The following is a 7,313-nucleotide window of genomic DNA, read 5'->3' as shown; positions in this document are numbered from 1 at the left end:
AAACATCTGTGGAGCGGCCATCCAGATGGCTTTGAAGAGATTTCACTGGTCTCGGCGTGTCGATCGATAAGTACTTTTAGCGGATCGATCGTGTTTTCGATGGACATGAGATCATTGCTCAAACCAAGTGCGATCACAAACATGTTGGGAGCGTACGAAGTTTCTGGTTTCTGTACACAGCGTAACAAGTTAAAAGATTGCCAAAGAAGGCCTCAAAATTAATAACAGCGTGTTTTCACTATGTGAAAGAGGCGAACTACTTTATGTAAGAACCCCTGATGAGAATATAGGTTAGTAATTATTTTTAGTGCTAGCGGTTTTCCCGTTATAATTAAATTTCAACCTGCAACCTGCAACCTGCAACCTGCAAAATATACCTGCCGTGTACAAAAGTTGATGAGGAATCTCTGTGTAGGGCAAAAAGATGCAAGGCATCTGAGTCTTGCAAAGAAGAAGTGAATACCCATCAGCTTCAATCAACTTAGGAATTAATCAGTTTTCATGCCTCATAGGTAAACAACAACAACAAAAATTCCCAAAAACAATGTTGAATGTGGAAGGACAGTGATTCAAAGACAGCCATCGATGAATTTTGAATCTTTTTCCTTGCTTAATATTTCAGCAAGATCTTTCTTTTAGGTTTGATATTTCAGAACTAGTAGTGTCAGATAAATTATTGCATGGATCAGTTTCCTGTATTTGATGTTGGGGAGCCTGCCTATTAATTATTTACCTGAAGTTTTTTTAGGCTGAATTTGAAAACACAATTATAAGGTGCAGAATTGACTGCAGAGAGATAAAAGGTCAGACACCCAAGACCTGGACAAGCAGAGTGAACTTTACTCTGAATAAAAGTCTGACAACACATTTTAAGGCCTTGTAGGAATTTTCTTTAATGTCATGGATTTGATAGACAGCATTTTCTGGGAAGCAAGAAGGTTATAATCTTCATCCCTTATGTGAGACCAAGTAAATCAGAGCTGACAATAATTTTACCAATTTTCTAAGGAAAACTGTTTTCCAACTATGAACCAGAACTGCAAATGTAAGGATACAAGCTGGAATGGCTATTAGGAGAATCAATGGATGGCATATATTTGATGGTGTAACTCCACTAAGGTTGTGTAGAGTTGTTAATCAACCCTGGTTAGTGAGCTATTTGCTTGTAAACTGGCAGGAAAAAAAAGTTATCTAATAATTCCTGACACCTAATATTTAATTTGTCATTTGGTAGTGAATGTAAACAGAGTACATGATATTGTTCATCAGTGGTTATTAAATATTTGGTGATTTCCACCATACTGAAATTGTGCATTATGTGGCTTCATGTTCTATTTTCTGGCACAGGGTGTAACATAGAAGGACATATGGTCTGGTGTATAATTTGCTAATGACATAAAAGTACAATTGCATTTGACCTCATTGAGAATGTCCTACACTGTATGATCTTTTAGATTCCCAATTGTTTTGCACTATTTTGAAATATTCATTGAAATATTCATTACCAGAGAAAAATTAGAAATAGCTGAATTCTCTCATATTAAATGCTGGACAAACTTATTGGAACTATGATATACATTATTTATTCTGGCTTTAGCAATAATCACATCTTGTAAGGCCATCTCTAGGCATTAGGTAAGCCAATTCATATATATTATATTTATCATAAATTTTTCAATATTATGTGGCATCTCCTACCATTCTATGTCCAAGGCAATTTGCTCATTAAAAATTCTCAGTTACTTCCAATTTATTGCCAGGACATTCCAAAGTCTGTTCACAACAAAGTGTAGTTGTTGTACATTGTACATCATAAACAGAAACTGAAGTACATATGACTCTTGTTTACTTTTAAACCAGTGTCAAACATTTTGCATATCCCAGAGCCCACGCGTCTTTTGGTCAGCGCCTGACCAAAAGACGTGGGCTCTGGGAACGAGATTGCCATGTTTTAAACCAAGGTACGCAAGCGCCATGAAACCAGAACTCCTTATTCTCGTCCCCAGAGCCCACGATCCTTCTGCTCTGCGGCAGGGATCGAGAGCTCTGGCCGGACCCGATTTTCTGAGCATGCGCAGAGTATTCGTTTCGTATTCTCAGCCAATCAGATTTGCCAGATTTGACGTGAAGTCCGTGAATCGCAGACTTCCGGTTGTGCACCAGCCCAGAGCTCTCGATCCCTGCCACAGGCCAGAAGGATCGTGGGCTCTGGAGACGAGAATGGGAACTCCTAAAATCTTGGAGTCTGGAAATTGATTATTCCAGAGCTTCTTGTCTTGGCGCTGACCAAAAGACACATTGTCTCTAGGAACGAGATTGTTTGAGAACCGTAACGAGCATGCACATAACCCTCAATGTGTTTCGCCGCCATTTCTGCCTTCAATTTGATAATTTTTTTTTATTCGCTATTAGTACTTTTTAACAAAAGCTCTGAGACAATCCGGACAAAGGGAATGAAGGGCCAACTTTGTGTCAGATTAGCGACAAGTTTCAGGCTGAAATTTTTGTGTGGAGCGAGGTGAATTTCACTCGCTTGGTTGCTGTGTCAGGGGGATAACGAAACTGAAACTTTAATTTTCTGTTAAAATTTTAAGTTCATTACCACTCATCTTCACACCCACGAAAGAGAAGATTTCCTTTGCAATTATGCTTCTCTAGTTTCTATGGAAAACTGAGCGATGTCGAACTGTTTCATGTCTGTCATCATATATCGCGAAGCCTCAGAATGTAAGTCTTTAATTAAACTATTTCTCAAATGTTCAGAGTTGTATATTTCAACTTGAGATATAATTAAATAACCTTTTCTGTCTGAAGATTTGGCCGTCTTAACTTACTTTTGAACCACCGCATTCACTTTATGATTTTCCTGTAACATGTTGAGTTTGACGACTTTCTACGAGTGATTTAAACTTGAAGCCAGTTACCGATGACTCAACAACACGGAAAATAACTACTAGATTTGCATGTTTCAATAATACAGTGATAGTTAAGGTGTTGGAAACCTCCAATCCTTGCTCTTCAGTACCAGTTTGAACTCTCAAATGTGCAAGCATTCTTATTTCTGCATGGGAATTGCCAAAATAGAATTGCTGGGTAGACTCAATGTGAACTTTTATTGGGTTGAGGTATTTTATTAACAAGCTATTTGCAATTTCTTGGCCCATGGAAATAAAGAAAGCAGCTTCTGAGGCAGCAAAAAAATTAGTGCCAAGGACTTCAAAAAGGGCAGCAAAATGAGGTAGTTAAGACAAATTTCCTGCACAATCTCCACCACAAATACTTGATTAGGACCATTATTTAAGCAGTTAAGTCTAGAAGATCAAAACAAAAGTCTGAGGATGATTATGGAGAAACAAAAACAAAAATTATTAGTTTCGAATATAGACCACAGAGATGGTGATGATTCTCAATTTTGCCAAGGGACCCATCCGGTATTCACTGATTGATAAATGATTATATGATATAAATCAGAGGCAGTTTTTAGGGCTAATCTTAAGACTTATCTTTTTAAGCGTGCATTTGATTTGCAGTTTTTTACTTTTTATTTGTAGTCTAATTGTATTGTATAGCGTATTTAATTCTTAGGATTTTAACTTTTAGGATTTAGGATTTTTGGTTTTTAAAGGATTAGGATTTTAATTTTAGGATTTTAAACTTAGGATTTTAATTTTAAGGTATTGTAAAGCGCCATGGAAAATTAATGGAAAATGGCGCTATATAAATGTGTATTTATTTTTATTTATAAATGCCAGATGCTTTGTCTGAAACTGAAGCAGACCTCTTGTAGTAATAAGCAACGGTAACCCTTACCAACATGGAGTCTAGAAATACAGAAATGCTTCAGTTTATCGCGTTGATATTACACCACGACACACACACACGAAAAAATACTCGAATGAAATATTACGCCGTGATGACTACAATCTGGCTCACACGGAAATAAATATCCATATTACGTAGTGGAGTTCCCGCTCACAGGTTTACAATGGATTATTTATCCCCGCTCCTTCAAAATGTCCAGAATTTAGATGTAGGGCTTGAACTGGAACTTTACGTTAGATGTTTGAACGTGAAATACCCAAAACATTTACAAAACTTTACAAATGCTTCCCACTTAGGAAAGTCCGCCATGTTTTTTTTTCCCACGAAACCAGCACTTAGTCTTGCTCGGCCAAATTTCTTAACTGTGCCGATCATATAAACTCGGTTCCAGGCCTCGCTGCCAGCCCTCCTGCGGTGCAACTTCCGGTTTTCTCTGGAATCAGTGTAATGGAGGCGTGAGCAACCACAACTTCAGAGCATTTCAGCCCAGACGAAGATCAGGGATATTTAGCTCATATTCATTATACTGGGTCAGTAGAACCAACAATCGATGTCTTGACAGAACTCCAGCGATGCCGTACGTTGCCTGTGCCGTTTAAAACACTTGAGCGTGTTTGCAATTGGAAGGAGAAAATTGTTCTCTCGAAGGATTGGTTGTTCGACAAAATCTTGCGAAGACATCGCGGCGGATTTTGCTATGAACTTAACAGAATGTTTTTTCTTCTCTTGGATTATTTTGGATTCAAACAGGAGCTACACGCAGCTTCAGTATTTGACCACAAGACAGGCGACCCAAGTCAACCAAGTTATGTGATCCTTTCGATAAACATTGAAAACGAGATCTGGGTATCTGACGTTGGGTTTGGTTTCCACCAGGAGCCATAGTCGGGGACGGAGACCGTAAGTCTTGGGATCCGCGCGCACCTATGATATGGGACAATTTTTCTATTTTCAGAACAAATTGCGCCATCCTGACGTCATATATCCCCGCGGATCCACGCACATGTCGGGGGCTCTCGCGTGGATGCTTTCACGTTGCGTGATCAACTGGTGAGAGTTACGAGATTCTCTGGCGTATTTTTCACCGTGATGGCAGGGAATAAGGCAGGGAATACGAACCAGGGCGCTTATATGCAGCTTTATGCTCTGAGCTAACGGAAAAGGTGGGTTTTTCAGGGCCGAAAACAAGACTTCAATCTCGCGCTGGGAATGAATAATAAGATCTGCTCGCGCTTGTTGTAAGCTTACGCGTACGTTTTTGCGTTTGTCCTGATTTAAGAATATAGCAAGAGAACTCTGTACTCTGGTATCGAGTTAATTTGTGAGTTTCTTAGACAATGGTTAATCATAACCAAAACCTGTTTTGATGGTTTCTTATTGTTTCTGCTTGTGTGGTGAGTTTGCAAAAGTTTTTGAAAGGAAAGTCTGACGCGTACAATTAGCTCATTTGCATAGTTGAGCTCCCGCACTTTCAAGTCCGAGTCGGTGTTTTCAATTGTCAACAAATCTTGACAATGATTTTTTCGTTATCTTTTGTGCTGAGATGCTTCAACAAATTTCACGGACGCAAAAAAGGCTACTAACATCATGTGTGTTTCTTCAACATAAGCACAGTGAAGTTTTACACTGCGAAAATGAAAATACACAAGGAGTTTTGATAACTCGATCAAAATCGAAATCGTTATTCGAAGTTGATTAATGAAAGCGTCATTGTAACTTTGCTGATTATTTCTGCTTTATTCACATATTTCCAGCTTAGCTTTTAATATGTTCTCAAACATTTACCAATCTTAAACACATTGAAAAACTATAGAGTTATTGTTTGAGTTCGATGTACGCTTTCACATGAAAGTGCGGCACGGCGGAAGTCCAATTTGTCATGTTTACTGACTGTACAAAACACGCATCGGCGGGCGCTCTCATTCATCGACAACAGAGAATTTACTGGATTTTTACACAAATAAAACTGAGCAGTATCTACGGACGTAAAGTTATTGGGCCTTGATGAAACATCAAGCGTTGCCTACAATTCAGGCGGAACTCAAACTAGCAATTATTTTGTTTTACTTTTCGGTCGCGATAGACTGGCAAATTCCTCGCAAGCGTGTGGTAAGAAGAGCTAGGAAACCATGAAGTCCTGAAGCTCTGCTATATCTACATATATCCAGCTAGTTTTTTGCTGTGTAATGGAAAAGCTGTTAATCTTCAACATATGTGAAATTTAAAGAGGTGTAATGTACAGCTCATGTAAAAGAAGCATCCGTCGGAACACAACTTGGTCAGCGATATATATAAGCTTAAAGCGGAACATACCTAAATTCGACACGGTCTTGCTTTACTCAAACTGGAGCAGCTTACGACGAAAATACTTAATTAAGCAAAATTCCAACAGTCGTAAACGCGTTGAGTTGTCGGGCCAAAAACATGAAAAATGTCGGGAACTTCGGACGCCATTTCCCCCGCGCGACATCCGCAGAAATCCTCGCAGCATGTACGCGCGTGTGCCGCAGGCGATGGTGCAATTTGTTCTAAAAATAGAATTATTGTCCCATATCATGGGGACAACCCCAATACTTGAAATGGCGCGCGCTTACGGTCTCCGTTCCCGATTATGGCTCCTGGAGGGAAGTGAATACAGAGTAGAACCCCGTTAATACGACCACCTTCGGGCCATGGAAAATTGGTCACATTAACGGGGTGGTCATATTAAAGGAGTTCTTTAAATAAGAAAGTGACTGACTGAGCTCTTGTTCGGGCCAGAATAAAGTGGCCGTAATAACGAAGTGGTCGTATTAACGGGGTAGGTTGCGACTTCCCAAGCTGCAGAAACAGCTAGCATAAGGCATAAATTGCGATTAGTTTCTAGACGAATACCATGAGATATTTGTCCCTTTCCTTTAAAAAAAAAAAAATTGGACCGATTGGGGTCGACTGGTTTAATTGCGTCAGATCAACGATCCAACTCACTAAAAAACTAGAATTCAATTGTGATCGATTGCCGAACCAATCGCTAAACAATCGAACGATTGGGGCTTGATTCATTTTTTTGTCCGGTTTGGTTCGATTGACTCCGCCAAGCATTAAACCCGTCTAATTAAATCTCCGGGAAATTTCAGTAATTCATCGGTTTCTTACAACTGTAGTCAGTGCATTCAACATTAAAACTGACTTTTTCTACTAGTCTCCGCGCAACTGGCTTTACATTCACGTAAACCGTCACTCACTCTGAGGCTAGAGCACACAAGCAATGAACCACACAAGCAATGCAATATGGCATCGAATTATAAGGGTTTATATGGGATTTTCTACAAGATATCCATGGAGGTAGTTAAAAGTGAAAATTCTCAATAAAAATGGCTTACCTTATTCCATACGCGTGTCGTTTGCTCCTGGTGTGGTTATTTTACCGATTTAACTTGATTTAAGCGACTTTTTTGAATTTCGGTTTTCCCTTCATAAAGAGGAGAACAAGGCGAAACACCTCAGTCGGG

This window comes from Orbicella faveolata, unplaced genomic scaffold (genome assembly GCF_042242905.1).
Source record: "Orbicella faveolata isolate gen_17 unplaced genomic scaffold, um_ofav_v1 contig_35, whole genome shotgun sequence".
Lineage (NCBI taxonomy): Eukaryota > Metazoa > Cnidaria > Anthozoa > Scleractinia > Merulinidae > Orbicella > Orbicella faveolata.
The sequence above is the reverse complement of the archived record's forward strand: the minus strand, read 5'-3'. Positions refer to the sequence as shown.